The sequence below is a fragment of the Apium graveolens genome, chromosome 11 (assembly GCF_009905375.1).
Source record: "Apium graveolens cultivar Ventura chromosome 11, ASM990537v1, whole genome shotgun sequence".
In the NCBI taxonomy this organism is placed as follows: domain Eukaryota; kingdom Viridiplantae; phylum Streptophyta; class Magnoliopsida; order Apiales; family Apiaceae; genus Apium; species Apium graveolens.
The window spans coordinates 53,437,157-53,463,599 of record NC_133657.1 but is presented as its reverse complement, the minus strand read 5'-3'; the positions used below and the strand labels follow the sequence as shown (position 1 = coordinate 53,463,599).

The 26,443-nt window shown below is 35.4% G+C and overlaps 2 non-coding genes across 2 annotated transcripts; one reads left to right on the top strand and one right to left on the bottom strand.

Moving 5' to 3' along the window:
* Positions 1-19,546: 19,546 nt before the first annotated feature.
* Positions 19,547-19,653, bottom strand: LOC141699241 (small nucleolar RNA R71). The gene has a single exon (XR_012565717.1). It is a non-coding gene; the product is annotated as a small nucleolar RNA R71 (small nucleolar RNA).
* A 5,432-nt stretch (positions 19,654-25,085) lies between these two features.
* LOC141699462 (small nucleolar RNA R71) lies at positions 25,086-25,192 on the top strand. Its single transcript, XR_012565925.1, has one exon. It is a non-coding gene; the product is annotated as a small nucleolar RNA R71 (small nucleolar RNA).
* The last annotated feature ends 1,251 nt before the right edge of the window (positions 25,193-26,443 follow it).

Sequence of the window (26,443 nt, the reverse complement as noted above, 5' to 3'; positions counted from 1 at the left end):
ATCAATATTCAGGAAGAAAGGAAAGTTGAGTCCGCGTTATGTTGGCCCTTTTGAGATTTTGAGGCGTGTGGGAAAAGTTGCTTACGAGTTGGCATTACCACCTCACATGCAGCATATTCACAACGTGTTCCACGTGTCAATTTTGAAGCGTTATTTTCCTGATTCCAATCATATGATAGAATAGGAGCCAATTGAAATTCAACCAGATTTATCTTTTGTAGAGCAACCAGTGCAGATATTAGATAGGAAGGAAAGAGTGCTTAGGAATAAGTCTGTGTCTTTAGTGTGAGTCTTGTGGAGGAATCCCAAGGTTGAAGAGTCGACTTGGGAATTGGAAAGCGAAATGCGATCCAAGTATCCTCATTTGTTTTCTTAGGCTGATTCTGAGGACAGAATCCTGTTAAGGGGCGAAGGATGTAATATCTGGGAAAATTATGTGAATATTATGTGTTACATAAATAAATATTATGTATTTTATAAATTTAAAGTGATTATTGCCATGATATTAGATGTTGTAGCTGTTATGTGTGTTTTCGTCGGGCCATAAATTTTTTTCGATTGATTAATATACGTTTAAACTGCAATTATATGACTTTATCTGTAATCGGGACGCGTATTTATTAGCATCTTTATTAAGATACTTGTTTTATTTCAATTTATGCGCGTTTGAATATATTTTAGGTGTATTCGGGTGTTTCTGATAATTTAGGGATCGTTTCTGTTTTTCAAAAATCAACGGACCGGGACCCCACCGGGACGTCAAACCCCACAAAATCCGTATTTTTATTTTTATACAATTATTCGTATTTCAAATACCCTTTATTTTTGTATTTTCGAATTTTTTGTAATTTTTGGGGAATTTTGACATTAATTTTGTATTTTATCGTTTTTAAAATTTTTTCAAGTAATTATTATTTTGGGGCCCTAATTATTATAATTAGGGGATAAAAACACCCTTAATTTATTTTGGGGTATAATTTTTGTGAAAATATAAATAGCTGAACTGGTTTTATTTATTTATTTTTATTCTATTAAAAATCAGAAAATTCAGAAAAACCAAGAATAGTTAGTTGGGGTAAAATTCTGGGCAGCAACTTTAATCGTGATTTTTGATCGATTCTGGAAACCAAATTAGACGTTCTAGTAATCAAAATCTTTCTCTCGACGAGAGCTTTCTATTGGTATCAACATCTTGATCTAAGGTACAGTAAATCGAAAAGTCGATTTTTATATTTTTCTTCTTAAAAATCGTTTCTGTTTTTGGATGATTCTGGGTTGAGTTTAATGTTACCAATAGCTTTAGAATGATGTTTAAGATCGATTTATATATTTAATTGCATCATTTTAGTTCCGGATTATTGAAACCGTGTTCTTGAGTTTTGGGTTTTTTTGATTCGATTTTTCCGATTGTTCTTGAATCTGGGTTAGTATTTGATGATGTAGTTAGTTTACAAATGATCCCAGCTTTATTTTGATGCTTGTAACGTTGTTTTTGGTGGTGATTTGATCGAATTCGGATTTTCCGAATTGCTTCGCCGGAGGGGGGGTCGATTTTGATCGGAAATAAGGTTTGGGTTGATGTTGAAGATCGCTGTTGTTAGAACCGAGTTACTAGAAGGATTTGGAGTCGATTAGAGGCAAAAATAGCAGCGTTTGGAGTGGTTTTGAGGGCAGCCGGAATCGGTTTCCGGCGACCGGAACCGGCACCGTGTTCTGGGTTTTCCAGAATCCGGTGGCCGTGTTCTTGGTCCACCGGTCACCGGCCCCTTCCCCTGCCGCCTTTGATCCGTTTTCCGGCTAGTCCCTTTTCTGATTTATGTTTCTGGTTTTCTATTTTAAATTTAAATCAAAAATTCATTTTTCTGTTTTAAAAATCATTTATTTTAATTTCAAAAATCAATTACTTAATATTTATAATTCTAAAAGTTATTTTCTTTATTATTTTAAATTCCTAAAATTATTTTATTTAATTATTTTCAAAAATACAATTTGATTTAATTATTTATAATTCATGTTAGTTAATTATTTATGAATTTAATTAATTGATTAAAAATCAATTAATTAATTAATTTTATTTATAAATAGTTAAATAAATGTAAATTATTTATAATTAATTCAAATAATTTCTAAAAATTATTTTTAGGTTTTTAAAAATTATATTTTGGTATTTAAAAATCAATTAATGTTATTATTAATTGATTTATTCCCATTTAGTTCTTATTTTATTCATAATATTTAAATCGTTCGTCCGTTTAATACGAAACGAACACGTATAGACTCAGAAAAATATTGCGCTTCCAATAAAAATACTTTTGAGTCCTAATTTCTTTTGTATTGCAATGGTGTTTGATTTGTGTATCAGTTTGAGTCGGTATCTAATCGGTAAATATTATTATTGACCTGATTCTCATTCTGAACACACTGAAGCATATCTTTTAATGATCTAACTTATGTGTTACATGAAATATTTGATTATATGTTATACGAATACCATGATTACGTGCTATGTGATATGCATGCTATCTGTTTACAGTTTAAAATGCCATGCTTAGTTATAAACAATCGGGTAGATGTCAAGATGTATAGTTACGTCGATTGAGTTGGGTTCGGTCCATTTCAGTTAGTTCTTTTGTTTATAGTATCAAGTAGCACGGAGTGTGGTCAAGTGTTAGACGGAGATAGTAGCCAGCAGCTATAAGCAAAGTACTAGTAAGAAGTTGTTGAGCATACCGGGCAAGTACCCCTAACTTCACTTATCATTCAAGTGGTGTTTATTTCAAATTATATAATGCAAATATACCTATCTTCACTTATTATTCAAGTGATACTACTATGAATCTTATTCGGCAAATATTTATGTCTTCACTTATTGTTCAAGTGATGATTATTCTGACTTTATTATTCAATTTCTATACTATTCTAAGTTCAGAATAGTTAAACGTTTTGACATTTCGCTACAAATTACTCTATACAGTAAAACTTTGATTTGAGATTAGCGAATAACTAATTGTTCTAGTTATTTCGCCATCAGTTGTTAAGATAACTCGGGACCATGAGAAGTGGGGAGTTATATGGTTAAGGATGTTATTTGATTCGACTCCTTTGATTGAAAATTGTTTTTATGGATTGGATGGTAGCGTAAGAGGCCGCGGCGGCGGTCCAGTGTGAGCCAGGTATTATACCTGATTATAATACCTCGCTAGGCCAATATTTGCCTTGGGTGCCCCATTTGTTTAGTTGGATATTCTTCGGCATACCGGTTTTGCTCCGCGGCTGATCACCGGCGGCAACATACTGTCGTCCGAGGATTCTGATCGAAAACAAAAGAATTTACCAAAAATATTATTTATTATCAAAACTTATATCAGTTTTTGGATACTGTTCATATTTTGTTATTTGGTTTTGCTCCTCAGATATATTGTTGTTTTGTTCTAAATCATAAGCTATATACTGCTTGCTGAGCATTTCTTTCGCTCATACTTGTTTCATATCCTAATTCTTTCAGCTAGACCTGGACAAGCTTGAGTTCCAGGTCTGACCAAAGGTTGTGTGCTTGTAAATAGTTTGGTGTGGTTTCCAGGTAGACAGTTTGGAACGCTTAACTAGTCTAGAGGTTTGTAATAAAGTTTGAATAAATTGTAAAACTAATTAGACTTATGGTTTGTAATAACAGTTGGTTTGTATTAGTGCCTGTTTCATACTATAAGATATGATCGATCCAGTTGCATGTAAGGGGTCATATTATTTATATTATTCCGCTGTGATTATTTTATTATGGTTTATTGGCTAGTGACCCCCAAATCTAGACCCCGAGTTTGGAGGGCGTCATATTTTAGGAAATGAAGAAGGTGCAGACATGGGTGCAGGCATAGCAAGTTTGCAATTAACAGACAAATGATTGACACTACCACACTTCACACATATTTTTGTGGGTGCATATTTATCAGGTGTGTAGTTGTTATATTTGTTAATCCCTACTTTCTCATTTCTATTGTTTTTTCTTTTAGACTCTGCTTTAACTTCAATTTTCTCCAAACCGTCATTCAATTACTTGATTGACAGATGCCCTACATTGACTCTCTTGTTTTTTTTTCACTTGACTTGTTTCTCCTGGAACAAAGTTCTTGGAAACTGATCCATATTTCTTATTTAACTTAGCTAGCTAGGATTTGCTAACTGGAATTCTTTCACTCGAAGGATGTGGTTCCTTGTCTTTCGACGAATAATTCTTTTGATCATTCGACGGATAACCTTCATTATCCATCAAATTCATATCCGTCAAAAGTCCTTCTTCCAAGTTAGAATTCAGTTTCTCCTTACTCTTTTTCCAGGCTTTAACACAAAAGGATTCTTTACCTTGAACTTTAGTAATTTGAGCATGAAAATCTCTAGATGATTTCCATGCCTTAATTACTTCCTGTTGTCGTTCAAGTTGCTTTCTCAAAATCTCCTCTTTATTTAAAGATTCAGTCAGTTCATCTTTTGCAATCTTGCACTCCATCTTCAGTTTCTCAAACTCAACAAATTGAGTTTCTAACACATTGTTTCTTTCACTCAAAAATAAATTGTTCTATTTTATTTTAGTGTTTTCTTTGGTGAGTGATCTGAGAGTAACACGCAAATGATATAATTCAGTAGACATGTCATTTATATCATCATTACACTCAGTTTTAGATAAGTGTGCTAGATTAGTAGTGATTACCTGATTACTGGATGAACTGACCTCTGTTTCATCTAATTTGGCCATAAGTGCTAGATTGACATAGCTTGTTTCCTCATCCTCCTCTAATCCATCAGCAACCCAGTCATTTTCCTGAGTTAGAAAAGCCCTTTCCTTCTGTTTGAGCAACTCAAAATATTTCTTCTTATAATCCATAGGCTCAGACTTCTTTCTATCAGAATCAGGCTTTTTGCACTCATTTGCAAAATGACCACTCAAGCCACACTTGAAACATTTAGATTTTGACTTGTCAACCATGTTTCTATTTGGCTTGGATGCTCCAAAATTCTTCTTGAATTTGAGCTTGGCAAACCTTCTGGATAGAAAAGCCAGATGCTCATATATGTCATCCATATCATCTTGACTAAGATGATCTTCATTTTCAGCTACTAGCCCTTTTCCTTCACAAACTCTAGGGTTTGGTGCAGATTCCACAGCTTCAACATTTATCTCTTTCTCTCTCTCTTGCTCAGCAACCAATGCAATGGATCCTCCCTTCTTCCTTCCTTTCTCTAGCTTCTCATCTTGCTCTAATCAAGCTCAAAGGTCTTTAGAATCCCATACAGTCTGTTCAAGGTAAATTCCTTATAATCTTGAGAGTTTCTTAGTGAGACTGTCATAGGATTCCATTCCTTTGGTAGAGATCTAAGGAACTTGAGCTTTGAGTCCTTTTTCCGATAGACTCTTCCATGCATCTTTAGAGCATTTAACAGCTTTTGAAATCTACTGAAAATGTTAGTGAGTGACTCACTTTCTTCACTATGAAAGTGCTCATATTGATTGCATTTTATTTTCCCTTGCTCAGTTCCATCACATATAACTTGAATTGTATCCCAGACATCCTTAGCAGTTTTGCAATTGATGATGTTGTCAAACATGTCACCATCAACACCATTAAACAAAATGTTCATGGCCTTCTTATCCTTATGAACTTGCTCAATATCTGGATCAGACCATTCTGCTCTAGGTTTTGGGATAGATACCTCATTTCTTGTAGCAACTCTCATATGGACATGAGGACCTTTCTCAATACAGTCCACATATTCTTCATCTTAAGAGAGGAGATGCAGGTGCATTTTCACCTTCCAGTGGTGATAGTTGTCTTTGTCTAGAAATGGAATTTTTACTCCAACATCTTTTCTGCTCATCTTGTTAGTTGTTGTGATCTTTAAACTCTTTGTTCTTCAAGAACTTGCTCTGATACCAATTGTTATTCCCAAACAATCTAACAAAGAATTACAGAAGGGGGGGTTGGATGTAATTCTGGTTTCTTTTTGATTTCAAGAACTGTTCTATCTTAAATATATAATTGTGTTTAATTTTGCTAAGGTGCGGAATGAAAATATTGAAGAAATCAAACACAAAGTAATTAAACACAAATATTTAAAAAACTTTCTGGTGGATTGAACTTTTCCACCAAAGATATATATAAAATCGAGAACTCTATGATGTAAGATTTGCACACAGCTGCTTACAAGTAGAACTTACAAAGAACAGAGAAATTCTTTACAGATACAGCTTTATCTATTTCTCTGGTAAATTGCTTACTGACTCGGTTCTATTCTACTTGCTATCCCTGGGTTAAATATCACCAAGTTACATGATAAAAAGACAAACAAATAAGACAAAATGTTTTTTAGTCTAATTACACGCTTCTTCATTTCTCTATCTAGCATCTTTGAATATCTTCAGGTTTGCATGGAAATGTAAATGCTTCTTTGTTCTCTAAAACCTGTAAATAGGCTGCCACATTCCATTTGCATCTAATCAACCCATATGACTATCAAGTCATTATCAACTGCTATTTAAATTTAAACATTCGTTGAAACTTCATTGCATCATCCGTTGAGACTGTGTTGAATCATCCGTCGAAACTTCACTAGATCATCCGTTGAGTGTGACTTGAGTCATCCGTCGAAGCCTTGTAGAATCATCTGTTGAAAGTCTTCCATAACAGTTAACTCTATTTCACTTATGCAAAATTACAAGACATTTAATATGTATAATTAGCCAACATATTTTGCACATCAAGCTAGTAGTCAACATGACTTTGAATATCCTACAACTTCTAGACTCTTTAAGGAATTATAGAATGCAAAAATGTGTTAGAAGACTTATTGATACATAAGCTACTCTCTCAACGGATGTTGAAGTGATCATCCATTGAGAGCTACAAATTACACTAAATTAAATCTACTAAGATGTTTTATTTGACTTATCATCAAGTACACAACATATTCCTAACAGTTCATGTGTTTGTTCTTCCACAGGTACAAGAGCTATAACTGTACTAATTGTTACTGTAGACCTCATGTCAGGCAATAGGTAAGGGTAAGTCCTGAATCTCTCCAACATAAATGGAGTGATTCTAAGACTTATAGGTACCTTGTTCTTTGTAATGAGTGAGCCAAATAGAATTTTGGACACTTGTTTATAGTTGCCTATTTTAGTTCTATCTATACCATTAAGTAAATGAATGTCTTGAACTTTATGGTTTAAAGTAGACATTATAAACTTAGGAAAGAAGATTTCCTTACCTCTTGATGACAAAGGCATAGTTAGCCTTGTGCTAAGTTCCTGCAGAATCAGCATCCCCATATTGATGTGTCTGTTGTAAGCCATGGAGAATACCAGCTTATGGACTATACTTGAAATGTTATCATATCCTATCTTCCTGCATGTGAAATCTCTCACAATGGAGTCAAACAGGAATGACCATTCCTTCCTCAAATTCTTCTTGTTCAGATTGGCTAGGTTGATCCTTACACTGTAATTGATGAAGTCCATGAATTCAGTCAATTCTTCTTGAGTAGGCACCTCTACCAAGTTGTCAGTAGGAATCCCCAAAGCCACATTTACATCATTTTAAGAAAACTCCACTTGTTGGCCTTGAATGGAGCAATTAACCACCATGGACATAGCTTGGTTCTCATGCACCACTGTCCTCACCACAGCTATATTCCAAAATTCCCTAAGAACATCCAAGTACAGTACTTGATTTGCAGTTAGAGCACCTGTAAAGTATGTTTCAGAAAGAAACTTCAGAAACCTCTTGAAGCTATCATGAGCTTGGTTTGCATCTGTAAATGCATGATAATTGGTGCCCTCTTTTGGGATAAAAGGTGTAACTGTGTTGGACGCCATTTGAAGTGTTTAAATTTGAATGGGTAAGAAAAATTAGAGAGAAAGAGTTTGAAATGAGAAAAAACGGTTTGGATTTGGAAAAATTAGGTCACGTAGAGATCTCGAAGGCATAAAGAGGTGTATATCGAGATGTCTGGGTATTTTTGGTAAAAGGAAAATGACTTATCGAGAACTCAAAAATAAACGTTTAGAATTTGCACTCATTTGCAAAATGACCACTCAAGCCACACTTGAAACATTTAGATTTTGACTTGTCAACCATGTTTCTATTTGGCTTGGATGCTCCAAAATTCTTCTTGAATTTGAGCTTGGCAAACCTTCTGGATAGAAAAGCCAGATGCTCATATATGTCATCCATATCATCTTAACTAAGATGATCTTCATTTTCAGCTACTAGCCCTTTTCCTTCACAAACTCTAGGGTTTGGTGCAGATTCCACAGCTTCAACATTTATCTCTTTCTCTCTCTCTTGCTCAGCAACCAATGCAATGGATCCTCCCTTCTTCCTTCCTTTCTCTAGCTTCTCATCTTGCTCTAATCAAGCTCAAAGGTCTTTAGAATCCCATACAGTCTGTTCAAGGTAAATTCCTTATAATCTTGAGAGTTTCTTAGTGAGACTGTCATAGGATTCCATTCCTTTGGTAGAGATCTAAGGAACTTGAGCTTTGAGTCCTTTTTCCGATAGACTCTTCCATGCATCTTTAGAGCATTCAACAGCTTTTGAAATCTACTGAAAATGTTAGTGAGTGACTCACTTTCTTCACTATGAAAGTGCTCATATTGATTGCATTTTATTTTCCCTTGCTCAGTTCCATCACATATAACTTGAATTGTATCCCAGACATCCTTAGCAGTTTTGCAATTGATGATGTTGTCAAACATGTCACCATCAACACCATTAAACAAAATGTTCATGGCCTTCTTATCCTTATGAACTTGCTCAATATCTGGATCAGACCATTCTGCTCTAGGTTTTGGGATAGATACCTCATTTCTTGTAGCAACTCTCATATGGACATGAGGACCTTTCTCAATACAGTCCACATATTCTTCATCTTAAGAGAGGAGATGCAGGTGCATTTTCACCTTCCAGTGGTGATAGTTGTCTTTGTCTAGAAATGGAATTTTTACTCCAACATCTATTCTGCTCATCTTGTTAGTTGTTGTGATCTTTAAACTCTTTGTTCTTCAAGAACTTGCTCTGATACCAATTGTTATTCCCAAACAATCTAACAAAGAATTACAGAAGGGGGGGGGGGGTTGGATGTAATTCTGGTTTCTTTTTGATTTCAAGAACTGTTCTATCTTAAATATATAATTGTGTTTAATTTTGCTAAGGTGCGGAATGAAAATATTGAAGAAATCAAACACAAAGTAATTAAACACAAATATTTAAAAAACTTTCTGGTGGATTGAACTTTTCCACCAAAGATATATATAAAATCGAGAACTCTATGATGTAAGATTTGCACACAGCTGCTTACAAGTAGAACTTACAAAGAACAGAGAAATTCTTTACAGATACAACTTTATCTATTTCTCTGGTAAATTGCTTACTGACTCGATTCTATTCTACTTGCTATCCCTGGGTTAAATATCACCAAGTTACACGATAAAAAGACAAACAAATAAGACAAAATGTTTTTTAGTCTAATTACACGCTTCTTCATTTCTCTATCTAGCATCTTTGAATATCTTCAGGTTTGCATGGAAATGTAAATGCTTCTTTGTTCTCTAAAACCTGTAAATAGGCTGCCACATTCCATTTGCATCTAATCAACCCATATGACTGTCAAGTCATTATCAACTGCTATTTAAATTTAAACATTCGTTGAAACTTCATTGCATCATCCGTTGAGACTGTGTTGAATCATCCGTCGAAACTTCACTAGATCATCCGTTGAGTGTGACTTGAGTCATCCGTCGAAGCCTTGTAGAATCATCTGTTGAAAGTCTTCCATAACAGTTAACTCTATTTCACTTATGCAAAATTACAAGACATCTAATATGTATAATTAGCCAACATATTTTGCACATCAAGCTAGTAGTCAACATGACTTTGAATATCCTACAACTTCTAGACTCTTTAAGGAATTGTAGAATGCAGAAATGTGTTAGAAGACTTATTGATACATAAGCTACTCTCTCAACGGATGTTGAAGTGATCATCCATTGAGAGCTACAAATTACACTAAATTAAATCTACTAAGATGTTTTATTTGACTTATCATCAAGTACACAACATATTCCTAACAGTTCATGTGTTTGTTCTTCCACAGGTACAGGAGCTATAACTGTACTAATTGTTACTGTAGACCTCATGTCAGGCAATAGGTAAGGGTAAGTCCTGAATCTCTCCAACATAAATGGAGTGATTCTAAGACTTATAGGTACCTTGTTCTTTGTAATGAGTGAGCTAAATAGAATTTTGGACACTTGTTTATAGTTGCCTATTTTAGTTCTATCTATACCATTAAGTAAATGAATGTCTTGAACTTTATGGTTTAAAGTAGACATTATAAACTTAGGAAAGAAGATTTCCTTACCTCTTAATGACAAAGGCATAGTTAGCCTTGTGCTAAGTTCCTGCAGAATCAGCATCCCCATATTGATGTGTCTGTTGTAAGCCATGGAGAATACCAGCTTATGGACTATACTTGAAATGTTATCATATCCTATCTTCCTGCATGTGAAATCTCTCACAATGGAGTCAAACAGGAATGACCATTCCTTCCTCAAATTCTTCTTGTTCAGATTGGCTAGGTTGATCCTTACACTGTAATTGATGAAGTCCATGAATTCAGTCAATTCTTCTTGAGTAGGCACCTCTACCAAGTTGTCAGTAGGAATCCCCAAAGCCACATTTACATCATTTTAAGAAAACTCCACTTGTTGGCCTTGAATGGAGCAATTAACCACCATGGACATAGCTTGGTTCTCATGCACCACTGTCCTCACCACAGCTATATTCCAAAATTCCCTAAGAACATCCAAGTACAGTACTTGATTTGCAGTTAGAGCACCTGTAAAGTATGTTTCAGAAAGAAACTTCAGAAACCTCTTGAAGCTATCATGAGCTTGGTTTGCATCTGTAAATGCATGATAATTGGTGCCCTCTTTTGGGATAAAAGGTGTAACTGTGTTGGACGCCATTTGAAGTGTTTAAATTTGAATGGGTAAGAAAAATTAGAGAGAAAGAGTTTGAAATGAGAAAAAATGGTTTGGATTTGGAAAAATTAGGTCACGTAGAGATCTCGAAGGCATAAAGAGGTGTATATCGAGATGTCTGGGTATTTTTGGTAAAAGGAAAATGACTTATCGAGAACTCAAAAATAAACGTTTAGAATTTGCATATCGAGAAGTCATATTGAGAGAATAGATACATATCGATATGTCATATAATATCCGAGAAATATCGTGCAATTAATTTTTTATCAATAAATAATTGTTATGTGATTTTATGTGAATTTTTGGAGAATTATTTGATAATTGGAATTGATGTTTGGATGTTTATATATGATAAAATTGGGGTATTTTAATTTTTAATTGTCCATAATAAAAAATATATAATTTTGGTATTTTATGGTAATTTTTAGGGAGTAAAGTTCTATGGAGTCCACCTTTAATTGGAGTCCTCGGAGTCCATATATGTTCTGCAAGTAAAATATAGCTTAAAATATTGCAAAACATATTATTTTTCGACAAACATCACTATTCTATCAAAAATCTTGTAGATTGCATACATTTTACAAGCAGAACATTGTAAAAATATATATTCTACAAAACATGTTTAGTTTGCAGAACATAAATGTTCATGTTGCAGAACATATTGCAGAACATACATATTGTACCGTAAATATATGAGATTTGCATGATTTTGTTGAAGTTATGCTATTTGTGTAACATGTTTTGCAAAATAACACGTTTTACAATATATTTTATTTGTAGAACGTAGATGGACTCTGAGGACTCCGATAAAAAGGTGGACTCCATAGAACTCAGCCCAATTTTTAGGTTATTATATGATTTTATAAAGGTTTATGGATTAATAATTATTTTCTGAGTAATTATAAAATTATTTTATAAAACCGGGAATCGTCCAACTTCAACCGTTTTTGTGTTTTTACAACTCGAAACTCTTAGCAAAACTCCTTCCTAACCTAATCCGAATATTTTGAACATTTTCCGTGTTATGACTTTTTCAATCCGGAATACGGTTTGACCCGTATGAGTCCCGACGCAAAATTTTCAATACGATAATCATTTTGGTAGATCAATAAAACCCGTATTCTCTAGAGACCGGATATTTTTACATTATTTTCTCGTAGGGTGTTTTATAAGAAGCCCGATTTTGATAATTATCCAAATCTGATATCAAATTATATCATTTTTGTAGTTACTTAGAGGCTAAGTAACCTATTTTCGGATCCAATACGATCCAACGGGTATTAATATTCCATAAATATAAATAGCCTTTTTATTATTTTATTTTTATACATATATTCATAAACAAACAGTTAAAACATATAATTTACAAAGAAAAACTTGAATATTCATCGCGTTCTTGAGAATCAAACCTAAAAACGAAGTCGTTACCGAAATCGAAATCATGCGTATGAATAGCCGAATCGAAGCCCTTGAAAAGTACTTTCAGAATCCATCCTCAATTTCAGTGCAGAAAACAAGGTTATTTTCCTATTTATTTATTTTAATTCAAATTTAATTATGATTAAAATATAAATTTTTGATTTTGTTGTTGTTTATATGATTTGATGATTGTATCTTGATAATTTTGTCCTGATCATTTTGGTATATAATATGCTAAATTTGGAGTTCAATAACATATAAAAAATTGAGTTTAATTTTCGAATTTCTGAAATTAGGGTTTATAGGTTTGAATGTTCTTAATTGATTGTTAGGCATTTTTGATTCAAGGGTTATTAGCTTAAATTGATTATAACAACTAGTAGTAGAGATGTTCAAAAAATCCGAAACCCGAAATCCGATCCGGAAAAAAGCTCGATCTGGAAAAAAGCCCGATCCGGTTCGGCCCGGCCCCCGGGCCTTAAAAAAAGGCCTCTTTTTCTCTCGAAAATCCGGCCCGACCCGAAATCCGAAAAGCCCGGATAAAATCATAGATTTAAAAAAGTCCGGATCGAAAAAAGGCCAAATAAAAGTCCGGTTCGGCCGGATAAAAGCCCGAGCTTTTTGAAAAACCCGATTAAAAAACTGTTTTTATATAAAATTTGAATATATACAATAATTTTTATAATTTTTAAAATAATATATTATAATATTAGAAGAAATTAAGGTATATATGATTATTTATATATTATATAAAAAATAATTATTCATTTCTGTGTCTAAACTACTCTATCTGATATATCACGATATTATTTTCTCCGGTATTTAAACTACTCATAATTCGAGTTATAAAATATTAAAATATTTTTTAATATATAAATAAAAAGCCCGGATAAAGCCCTGTTCGGTCCGATTTGGACCGGACCGCGGGCTTAAACGAGCCATATATTTTTTAAGAATCCCCACCCGGCCCGACCCAATTTTTAAAAAAACCCGGCCCAATTCGTTTTAAAAAAATGGGTTTTTAATGCCCGGATAAAGTCCGATCCGATGAGCTTTTTGTGCATCTCTAGATTGTAGATAGTTGAATAACGAATTAAATGATGTAAGTTTGGAAGGCAGATGATAACCGGATCGAGCTTGCCGGAGTTGCGAAGCTCGCCGAAATCGGAAAAGTTCCAGTCGATTTTTCGGTCGACTGGAACATTGTTTGGAAATTTCAAAGCCACGATGTGGTTCCTGGCGACATGGATGACTGATCTGCACTTTCTGGCATAGTTCTGGGTGGCACTTTCTGTCGCCGGAGAAGACGACAACATTACAGTTTTACCCCTTAAGTTTGCAAAACGTACAAACTAGTCCCTGTAGTTTTAAAAGTTTACAAAAATAGGATTTATGTTTTGAAATTTTATAAAAATAGGATTTTTGTTTTAATTATTTTCAAAAATAGTATTTTATTTTTATATTATTTTCATAAAATTGTTTTTAATTATTTAAAATTCCAAAATTCATTATTTATTATTCTGAAAATTATTTTTAACTCAAAAATAAATCTAAATTATTTAATTATTTAATTTTAGTTAAAAATTAATTATTTAAGTAGTCAATTAATTTAAATATTAATTGATTAATTGATTTAATTAGTTATTAATTAATTTTAATTGATTATTTAAAAATCCCGAAAAATAGTTTCGAGCCTTAAAATATTATTTTAAATTATTTTTAAGACTCGATAATTATTATTAAATGATTCTAAGGTTAGATTCGGGTGTTTGAACCTTATGATTTAATTATAAAATGATTCGGAGACCTGTTTTAATTCCGAAAAATGTTCAAAAATTCATAATAAATAGACCGTTCGTCCGTTTAATACCAAACGAATGCCTCTAGACTCAGAAAAATATTCCGCTTTCAATAAAAATACTTTCAAGACCTAAATTATTTTGTATCAAAAGATCATTTATTTTATGAGTCATTCTGAGTCGGTTATTGATTGATAAATACTATTTTTGTCCCGATTTCAGTTCTAGAAGTTCCGAGTCCTACCTTTTTAATGATTTGACTTATGTGTTACATGAATTATGCGTTCACCTATTATATGAATAACATGATTATGTGATATGTGACCCGTATGCTATTTGTTTACAATTTCCAATACCATGATTAAATATATTCGATCGGGTAGACGTCGAGACGTATAGTTACGTCTATTGAGTTTGTCTTATTAATTGAAATAGTATCTTTTATGATAGATACACCTAGTTTAAGGCATTCAAAGCCAGAAAGTGATAGTAAAAGTAAAGTCTGAGTGTGTATGGTAATGGAACGAGTAGATACAAAGTAGACGTGAACATAAAATGGTCATTGAAGGCTAGAAAGTGAATCAATTGAGGCAAGTATTCCTGAACTTTCTTTTAATATATTGCGAGTATTATTTTCCTATTCTAAATTCAAAATAATTAAATATTTTTATATTTTGCTGCAATTACTCTTGATTATGCAAGTACCTTTTTGCTTTTGTTCCTTATTATTATTATTATTTGTGATCTCTTGAGCAAATACCTATTATTCCGGGTTATTTAAAAACCCTGAATCGGGATTTTTTGAAATCAAAGTGATTTGACATCAAAATACTCCATGGACCGGATGGTTACGATAAAGGCCAAAGACGACCGGACCCTTTGTTTACGAGGCCCGAATGGGTCGGGGCCAGTGATGGCTGGACCTTTGTTTCTTGGGCTATAGTGCCTGGGTACCTGAACGGATCTATACAAAGAGGTATAGATCTGCACTATATCCTGACTGATCAGCAGGGTATAAATGCGAATATTGATTCTAGTGTCTAGTCTAATTTATTGTTGATCGCCATTAACGACATTCCTTCTTGAAAGGTTCTATGATTATAAAACTAGACAAAGACCTGATTCAAGAGATGAATCAGTGAATTGCTCGTTGCTTTTGATTTATGATTGAGGGATAATAAAGGCCAATGTTTTATTCGCTCAACTACTTCAAATAAATAAAAATGTTTATAAATTATTTAAAGATGGTGTCCGGAAATTTCTTTTGATATTGATACCTGGAAATCAGTTATGTTACTTGCTGGGTATTTTGGCTCACTCTTACTTTGTGAATTCTTATTTCTTTCTGTTTCGAATGAGGATTAAAGTGAATAGCTCTTAATAGACAACAAAGTTGGAGAAATCCTAGTTGCGAGAAGTTGGAGATGTCAGAGTAAATAAGACAAGGAAGTTGGTAAGGAGGTAATAAAATTGTATTTAGTTGATATAAATTTTATAAGGTTATATTCGTGTTTCATACAATAACCTGTAAACGATCCGGAAGTGAGGGGTTATCTATATATTTGTTTTTATATACAGATTTATATTGTTTAAAGTTATTTGGTGACACCCAATCTTGACCCCGAATTTGGGGATGTTACAGTTGGTATCAGAGGCACAGGTTATTGGTCCCTGAAATAAGAATATGTGGAAGTAAGATAGGAGTGATAGGCCTTATAAGATAGGAAAGACCCTAAGTATACTCATTTTGAGTTCGAGTTGAGTGTGAATTAAGGTTAGTAGATCCGATATGGATTAGTAAGATAGGATATTGTTAAGATACGTGGAAGGTGAATATATTGACGCTACAAATATATTGAGTTCCCACTTTCTATAATTATGAAGAGTCGATAGCTCGGCAGAGACTGGGTAAACTACCATATTTTTCATGTAGTTTTAAAGAAAAATGAGATTGATTCTTTTGAGACTTCGTATAAGGAAAGATAGATGAGGTTTAGTATGATCCAACTTAGAATTGTGTAGTAGGATGATCTCCAGGTTGGAGGTAACGAGTTGATTGAAGTTGACGGAGAACAACATTTCAAGTTTCAAAGGCATCACCATTGTGAGAAGTTTCTTACCACTTTTCGGGCGCCGCGCAAGGAATGACATTTACCATATTAGGTATACTTAAGACTAGAAATAAGTTGTGACCTTATCTACGGATAGAATGCTGAATTATGATAATTGGTTGTAAATATGACATTAAGGACGACATGAGAATATCAAAGATAGTATTAGATGTCGGCATTGGAGTTAGGATCATGTATTAGATAGCATGCAACGGTAAATAAAGTTTTCGTTGACTAATGAATGAGAAATAAACCTAAGGAGGAATAGAAGATACGTCAAGGTGAATGGACCCTTATGTGGTCATTTCTTAAATTAGGTACCTCATTAAGTGGATTATGAGAATAACAAACAACTCATATAGTAATGATGACCACGTGTACGATTTTCAAAATTTTAAAAACAAGTTTTCGAAAAAGATTTCCCTAATAAATTTCTAATGATCTTTCCATTGTAAAATTACTACTTGAGTTTCTTGTTGTTGTAAGCAGTAAATTACCTGGAAGAATAAGGGATCTAGATTGATGGTTATTCTACGTGGCATGGATGAAATTAAAAGCTATGATTGTAAATTTTGTAAGAACGTGATTATGGTCGAACTATTAAAGTGATAAACGTGGATGGAGAGCAACGGTATCATTCTTTTCTATAATACGATAGCGTATATTCTTTTTAATTCTTAAATAGGTATAAATTTCTTTTATTACTCCGTTCAATGAAGAAATAGAGAAGAAGAGGTTATGGTATCCCTTTTTAAATCATTCCTTCTTCCAAAATACTTCCTTCTTGTTGAGACAAATAGTGATATAGTGTGACGCTTTGTCGAAATGACGAAGAGTCTGGTGGGACGCCACCTAATCACGTGCTGTATACCATATAGTATGAAAGACTGGCCATCTGGAGTACAAATATGGTTATCTCATTCATAGTTATCATTTATTTTTCTTTTTCAATCATGATTTATCGACTTATGAATTCTTTAACTTGTTTTGTTGCACTGTTTTTCTATACACAGTTTTCTAATTAAAATCATATACATAAATTCTCTTCTTGTGTAAAGTCTACTCTCTTTTAACATTTTAAAAGAAGTGAAATAATCTCGTATAACAGGCGAAGTTACCTGTTTAGTATAGGGATAATTACAAGTCAAGAAATGATGGACGATTATGCACAAAAAAAGGATTGGTTAGCAAATCGTATTAGATAAATTAACCATGTGTTAAGTGGAACTTATATCCACTTGGAACGCTTCATATCGGCTTAAGTTGGTGTTTTGGATTCAAGTATTTGGTATTTTTGATGTGTTTTATGTTGAGTCGTTGAAGGGCATTAGTCATAGGTGGAATTGAGCTTTACAATGATTTTATGCTAATAAGAGGCCGGGAATGGAGTTGAGGAAGATCGCATGAAGATTGGAGCGCCAAAGCAAGAAACTGCAGAAATACTTCTGCTGCAGAATCATGTTTCTACACTGATTTGGTGATTTAAAGAGTCCAGGTGATCCAGGGGCCTATATATAATAAAAAAAAGATGTTTTTAATAAAAAGGAAGCAAGGGAGAACATAACGAAGACCTAGAGAGCACACGAGACAACTAATGAGAAGAAGATTTAGTTTCATACTTTTGTATTCTTCGATTTAGGCGATACTTTTGGATGCTTGTTTTTTATTTGTTCTAAACCCTAATACCTATATATTATCTCGTAGTATTCTGAACTTATTTATTATTATGTTTTCATTGGAGCCCATGGTGACGATGTGTTCGATCATGAACTAATCGTTGTCATGAGGTTCTAGCGGATTTATTTATGGATTTCAATAGTTGATTGTTCTAAATCTTTAGTGTGTGGTGATTTATGCTTTCCTAGTTTGGTTGTACTTATTCGTCTTTGATGCGTAACTAACATCTAAGATTGTTTGTTAATCTCTATTGAAGCGACAATGAATATAGAGGTTTAGAACTTGCCATGCTAGCATAGGTTTATGTATGAATTGACATGCATGATTCATAGTGTAATTTTAACCATCTTACACACACTATGTAATCACAATAGATAAATTGTTCTTAAACCATTATATTTTCAAATTCTATAGACATATAGGGTCTAAGCATAATTGGTGTCTATTCGGCTTCTATCTTGATTGTGGATGCTTAGTAGTAGGGTATACGTATATCGAAAGCTAGCGTATACTAATTTCGTGTTATCTAATTAGTTATCATCACCATCACATACTATTGATAAAGACATAAACTTTGAATGAAGTATTTAATGAAGTTAGAATCCCATGTTTTATTCTCATATAAGTAATTCACTTTTAATCTTTTAGTTAATGCATGATAGTATAATCTCTTAATTAGTTAATCAACTCACACTTGTTACTTGTCTTAGTTGTGAACGATAATCATACATTGTTGCATAAGTGCATAATCTGAACCTAACCTAAAACAGTCTATGTGGGAATGAACTTGAATTAATTCTTATACTACTTGTGATCACGTACGCTTGCATGTATTTTCGCGTGTGTTTTAGTGCGAAAACGTTTTTGGCGCCGTTGCCGGGGACTCGGTATTAATTTTTAGTTTATGTGCTTGACATCAGTGGTCGTTAAAGTTCACTGACTCAGATTAATTTACTTACTACGGTTACTTTATTGTGTTTCAGTTACTCTAGAGGGCGTGTATGTGAACACCTTCTCAGTCTCGTAAGGCAACAATTGAAGAATATAAGGTAGTTGAAGAATTGGAAGAAGAAGTAATTGAAGAAGTTGAGAAAGTTGAAAACGAAGTGATCATTATGATGGGAGAACTAGTAGCACCAACAGAAGCGTTGATGGATTTTTCTCAACCAAAGATCAATGACATTCAATCTAGCATTGTCAGGCCAGCTGTCACAGCTAATTCCTTTGAGATCAAGCCTGGCATGATTCAAATGGTACATAATTCAGTCCATTTTGGAGGTGCTCCAACAGAAGATCCCAATATGCACATTACAAATTTCATCGAGATCTTCGACACCTTCAAGTTCAATAATATTTCTGAAGATGCTGTGAAACTGAGACTTTTCCCATTTTCTCTGAGGGATAAAGCTAAGAGCTGGTTACACTCTCTACCAGCTGGTTCTATTGCGACTTGGGAGGATCTTGCTCAGAAATTCCTTACTAAATTCTTCCCTATGGCAAAGACAGCTGCAATCAGGAATGCCCTTACTTAATTCGCACAACAATCGGGTGAATCTTTATGTGAAGCTTGGGAGCGCTATAAGGAGATGCTTAGGAAGTGTCCTCATCATGGAATGCCTGACTGGATGGTGATCAATTGTTTTTATAATGGTTTAGACGCACAGTCAAGACCTATGCTCGATGCAACATCAGGTGGAGCTTTATGGGCTAAAAGCTATAAGGAAACTTTTGAGCTAATTGAGATGATGGCTGCGAATGAATATCAGAATGCAACTCAGAGACTACGACAAGGCAAGGTAGTAGGAATTATGGAGGTGGATATAGGTACACTATCGCTGCTCAACTCAAAGCGTTGACTATAAAGGTTGATTCTCTGACCAACTACGGTGTTCAAAAGATAACTAGTGTTTGTGAGCTTTGTGCAGGATCGCATGTGATGGAGCAATATGCTATATCTAGTGAATCAGCTCAGTTCATGAGCAACTTTTAGAGGCCGCAACAACCTGTTCCTGCTACTTATCATCCTAACAACGACAACCATCATAACTTCAGGATGGTATTTAACAGCCTTACCAGCAGTTTGGAAACAAGCCTTTCAATCATCCTGGCTTTCAACAACTGTATGCACTAAGGCAGCAATTTCAGCCACAGGGATGCAACAACAATCTCATGGAGGTGCCAGTCAATCTTCTAATGAAAAATCTAAATTGGAGGAGTTGAGGCTTATGTGCAAAAGCCAATCAGTTTCGATCAAGACTCCGAAGAATCAAATAGGGCAAATTGCTAACGCCTTATTGAACAGACCACAAGGAACTCTTCCGAGTGATACCGAATCTAATCCAGGCAAGAGAGAAGTCAAAGAACAGCTTAAGGCAATCACCCTGAGGTCTGGAAAGGTCACGAGCCCCCAAAATCATCAAAACGGATATTTTTAAAAAAAATTCCAGAAGGAAGGCGCGCCCGCACCCACACCAAGCGCGCTTGCGCCCTGCCCTTTTTCAGAAAGTGAAAATCCTGCAGAAATGGCTTCTCAGAAGGATGGCGAGGTGGAACCGAAGAAGAAAGCTGTTGAAAACATTCCTCTTGAGCACAATACAGGAGACAACCAAGTCTATCCACCACCTCAATATCCTAAAAGGCTTCGGAAGCAGAAGTTCGACAAGCAATTTGCTAAGTTTCTGAAGGTTTTCAAGAAGTTATACATTAACATACCTTTTGAGGAAGCTCTAGAACAAATGCCGAGCTATGCTAAGTTCATGAAGGGTATTCTATCTCGGAAGCTAAAACTTGAGGAGTTGGAGACCGTTCCTCTAACAGAAGAGTGCAGTGCTGTGCTGCAACAAAAACTTCCTCCGAAGCTTAAAGATCCAGGAAGCTTCACGATACAATGTACCACTGACAATCTATCTTTCGACAAGTGTTTGTGTGACTTGGGAGCGAGCATCAATCTGATGCCCTTGTCCGTTTTCAAGAAACTTGGTCTGCCTGATCCAAAACCGTAAACATGTCTTTGCAACTGGCTGACTGTTCCATCACTTATCCGCGAGGTATATTGGAGGATATCTTGGTTAAGGTGGATAAACTCATCTTCCCTGCTGATTTTGTCATTCTGGACTTCGAGGAAGATAAGAAGATTCCCATTATCTTTGGGAGACCATTTTTAGCTACTAGCCGAACGCTGATCGATGTACAGAAGGGTGAGCTTACTAAGAGAGTTCAGGCTCAGGGACATGACTTTCAACGTCTTCAATGCAATGAAATTACCTACTGATGAAGATGAGTGCTTTAAATTAGAGTTGGTCAACTATGTAATAACTTCGGAGCTTGATAAAATGCTAAAGACTAACGCCTTAGAGAGAGCCTTAATAGGGGATTCTGATAGCGAAGATGAAGAAGGGGCATAATAACTTCATTATTTGAATGCTTCTCCATGGAAAAGGAGATTGGATTTGCCATTTGAGTCTCTTGGCTTATCGGAACTTAAAAATTCTCAGGAGCTTCTCAAACCATTTATTGAGGAAGCTCCCACACTTGAGCTCAAACTATTGCCTGATCACTTGAGGTATGCTTTTTTAGGTGATGCATTTACTTTGCATATTATTATTATATTTGACCTTTCAGGTAGTGACGAAGACAAGCTCTTGAGAATTCTGAGAGAGTTTAAATCAGCAATCAGATGGACTATATCAGATTTCAAGGGAATCAACCATTCTTATTGCATGCATAAAATTCTGCTTGAGGAAGGAAGTAAACCAATCGTTGAACAACAGAGGAGACTCAATCCTATAATGAAAGAGGTTGTGAAGAACTGCTCCAACAGAGTAGCATAATTCACCTGAGCACCATTAAGGGTTTTACTAGCTTAGTAAACCACATGGAATATGTTCCGCTTCCTCTGACCAAGAACTGCTCCAACTGCATAGTCACTAGCATCACACATCATCTCAAATGGCTCATTCCAATCAGGTACAGTAATAATAGGTGTTGTAGTCAAACTCTTCTTCAAGCTCTCAGAAGTAGCTAGACATTCTTCATCGAATTTGAAAGGGACATCCTTCTCTAACAGATTGCACAAGGGTTTAGAGATTTTTGAGAAGTCTTTGATGAATCGCCGATATAAACCCGTATGACCAAGAAAACCGCGGATTCCCTTAATTGAGATTGGTGGAGGAAGATTTTCAATAACCCCCACCTTGGTCTTATCCACTTCAAGCCCCTTTCTAGACACCTTGTGCCCAAGAATGATACCCTGTTGCACCATGAAGTGACATTTTTCCCAGTTGAGCACCAGATTGGTCTTAACACATCTTTTCAGCACCAAACCAAGATTATGCAAGCATTCATCATACGAAGTCCCGAACATAGAGAAGTCATCCATGATCACCTTCATATTAGTGCCAATTATATAAGAGAATATGGACATCATGCATCTCTGAAAAGTAGCAGGTGCACCATAAAGTCCGAAAGAAACTCGACGGAAAGTGAAAGTGCCAAACAGACAAGTAAAAGTGGTCTTCTCTTGATCTTCTGGGGCAATGCAAATCTGATTATAGTCCGAGTACCCATCCAGAAGACAATAATACTCATGACCAGCCAACCTGTCAAGCATTTGATCAATGAATGGAAGCGGGAAGTGATCCTTCCTGGTGGCTTTATTCAGCTTTCGATAGTACATGCATACTCTCCATCCTCTAACTGTCCGAGTAGGAATGAGCTCGTTCTTCTCATTAGCAACAATTGTAATGCCTCCTTTCTTAGGCACACAAAGCACCGGGCTCACCCATGAACCGTCAAAAATCGGATAGATGATCCCTGCATCCAGCCATTTAAGAATTTCCTTCTTCACAACCTCTTTCATGATAGGATTGAGTCTCCTCTGTTGTTCAACTGTTGGTTTACTTCCTTCCTCAAGTAGAATTTTATGCATGCAATAAGAAGGGATGATTCTCTTGATATCTGCTATAGTCCATCCAATTTCTGATTTAAACTCTCTCAGAATTCTCAAGAGCTTGTCTTCGTCACTACCTAAAAGGTCAGATGCAATAATAATAGGCAACGTAGATGCATCACTTAAAAAAGCATACCTCAAGTGATCAGGCAGTGGTTTGAGCTCAAGTGTGGGAGCTTCCTCAGTAGATGGTTTGAGATGCTCCTGAGAATTTTTAAGCTCCGATAATCCAAGAGACTCAAATGGAAAATCCAATCTCCTTTTCCATGAAGAAGCATTCAAATACTGAAGTTGTTTTTCCCCTTCTTCATTTTTGCTATCAGAATCCCCTATTAAGGCTCTCCCTAAGGCGTCAAACCTTAGCATTTGATCAAGCTCTGAAGTCACTACAGAGTCGACCAACTCTACTTTAAAGCACTCCTCTTCATCAGTAGGGAATTTAATTGTATTGAAGACATTGAAAGTCACGTCCTCACCCTGAACTCTCATAGTAAGCTCACCCTTCTATACATTGATCAAAGTTCGACCAGTAGGTAAAAATGGTCTCCCTAAGATAAAGGGAATCTTCTTATCTTCCTCGAACTCCCAGAATGACAAAATCAGCAGGAAAGATGAGTTTATCCACCTTAACCATGATATCCTCCACTACACCTCACAGATAAGTGATGGAACACTCAGCCAGTTGCAAAGACATGTTTACCGATTTTGGATCAGGCATGCCAAGTTTCTTGAAAACGGACAAGGGCATCAGATTGATGCTCGCTCCCAAGTCACACAAACACTTGTTGAAAGATAGATTTCCCATGGTACACGGTATCGTGAAGCTTCCTGGATCTTTAAGCTTAGGAAGAAGTTTCTGTTGCAGCACAACACTATACTCTTTCGTTAGAGCAACGGTCTCCAACTCCTCAAGTTTTAGCTTCCGAGATAGAATACCCTTCATGAACTTAGCATAGCTTGACATATGTTCTAGAGCTTCCACAAAAGGTATGTTAATGTGCAACTTCTTGAAAACCTCCAGAAACTTAGCAAATTGCTCGTCGAACTTCTGCTTTTGAAGCCTTTTAGGATATGGAGGTGGCAGATAGACTTGGTTATCTTCTATATTCTGCGCATGAGGAGTGTTTTCAACAGCTTTCTTCTTCGGTTCCACCTTGCCATCCTTCTGAGAAGCCATTTCCGCAGGATTTTCACTTTCTGAAAAAGGGTAGGGCGTGGGCGCGCTTGGTATGAGCGCGGGCGCGGCTGCCTTCTTGAAAAATTTCAGAATTTGCATTTTGATGATTTTGGGGGGTCACGATCTTTCCAGACCTCAGGATGATTGCCTTAAGCTGTTCTTTGATTTCACTCTTGCCGGGATTAGCTTCCGTATCACTTAAAAGAGTTCCTTGTGGTCGGTTCAATAAGGCGTTAACAATTTGCCTTATTTGATTCTCCAGAGTCTTGATCGAAACTGCTTGGCTTTTGCACATAAACCTCAACTCCTCTAATTCAGATTTTTCATTAGAAGATTGACAGACACCTCCGTGAGATTGCTGTTGTATTCCCTATGGCTGAAATTGCTGCCTTGGTACATACTGTTGTTGAAACAGAGGAGGATTGAAAGGCTTATTTCCAAACTGCTGGTAAGGGTGCTGCATACACCCTGATTATTGCTTCAGCTGAACTTAGGATGGTTCCGGTTGTTAGGATGATAAGTAACAGGAATAGGTTGGTGCGACCTCTAAAAGTTGCTCACAAATTGAGCTGATTCACTAGATATAACACATTGCTCCGTCGCATGCGATCCTGCACAAAGCCCACAAACACTAGTTATCTGTTGAACACCATAGTTGGTCAGAGATTCGACCTTCATAGTCAATGCTTTGAGCTAAGAAGCGATAGCTGTAGCTGTATCCACCTCCAGAATTCCTGCTACCTTGCCTTGTGGTAGTCTCTGAGTTGGATTCTGATATTCATTCACAACCATCATCTCAATTAGCTCATAAGCTTCCTCATTGCTCTTAGCCCATAAGGCTCCACCTGATGTTGCATCGAGCATAGGTCTTGACTGTGCGTCCAAACCATTATAAAAATAATTGATCACCATCCAGTCAGGCATTCCATGATGAGAACACTTCCTACACATCTCCTTATAGCGCTCCCAAGCTTCACATAAAGATTCACCCGATTGCTACGTAAATTGAGTAAGAGCATTCCTGATTGCAGCTATCTTTGCCATATGGAAGAATTTAGTAAGAAATTTCTGAGCAAGATCCTCCCAAGTCGTAATAGAACCAGCTGGTAGAGAGTGTAACCGGCTATTAGCTTTATCCCTCAGAGAAAATGGGAAAATTCTCAGTTTCACAGCATCTTCAGAAACATTATTGAACTTGAAGGTGTCGCAGATCTTAATGAAATCCCTAATATGCATTTTAGGATCTTCCGTTGGAGCACCCCCAAACTGGACTGAATCTGTACCATGTGAATTGTGCCAGGCATGATCTTAAAGGTATTAGCTGTGAGAGATGGTCTGACAATGCTAGATTGAATGTCATTGATCTTTGGTTGAGAAAAATCCATCAAATGCTTTCGTTGGTGCTGCTAGTTCTCCCATTGTAATGATCATTTCTTTTTCAACTTTCTCAACTTCTTCAATTACTGCTTCTTCCAATTCTTCAACTACCTTATCTTCTTCAATTGTTGCCTTACGAGACTGAGAACGTGTTTGCATACACGCTCTCTAGAGTACCTGAAACACAACCAATTAACCGTAGTAAGTAAAGTAATCCGAGTCAATTAACTTTAACGACCACTAATGTCAAGCATATAAACTATAAATTAACACCAAGTCCCCGACAGCGGGGCCAAAAACTTGTTCGCACTAAAACACACGCGAAAATACATACAAGCGTACGTGATCACAAGTAGTATAAGAATTAAGTCAAGTTTGTTCCCACATAGACTGGTTTAGGTTAAGTTCAGATTATGCACTTATGCAACAATGTATGATTATCGTTCACAGCTAAGACAAGTAACAAGTTTGAGTTGATTAACTAATTAAGAGATTATACTATCATGCATTAACTAAAATATTAAAAGTGAATTACTTATATGAGAATAAAACATGGGATTCTAACTTTATTAAATACTTCATTCAAAGTTTATGTCTTTATCAATAGTATGCGATTGTGATGATAACTAATCAGATAACACGAAATTAGTATACGCTATCTTTCGATATACATATACCCTACTACTAATCATCCACAATCAAGATAAAAGCCGAATAGACACTAATTATTCTTATACCCTATATGTCTATAGAATTTGAAAATATAACGGTTTAAGAACAAGTTATCTATTGTGATTACATAGGGTGTGTAAGATGGTTAAAATTACACTACGAATGATGCATGTCAATTTATACATAAACCTATGCTAGCATGGAAATTTCTAAACCTCTATATTCACTGTC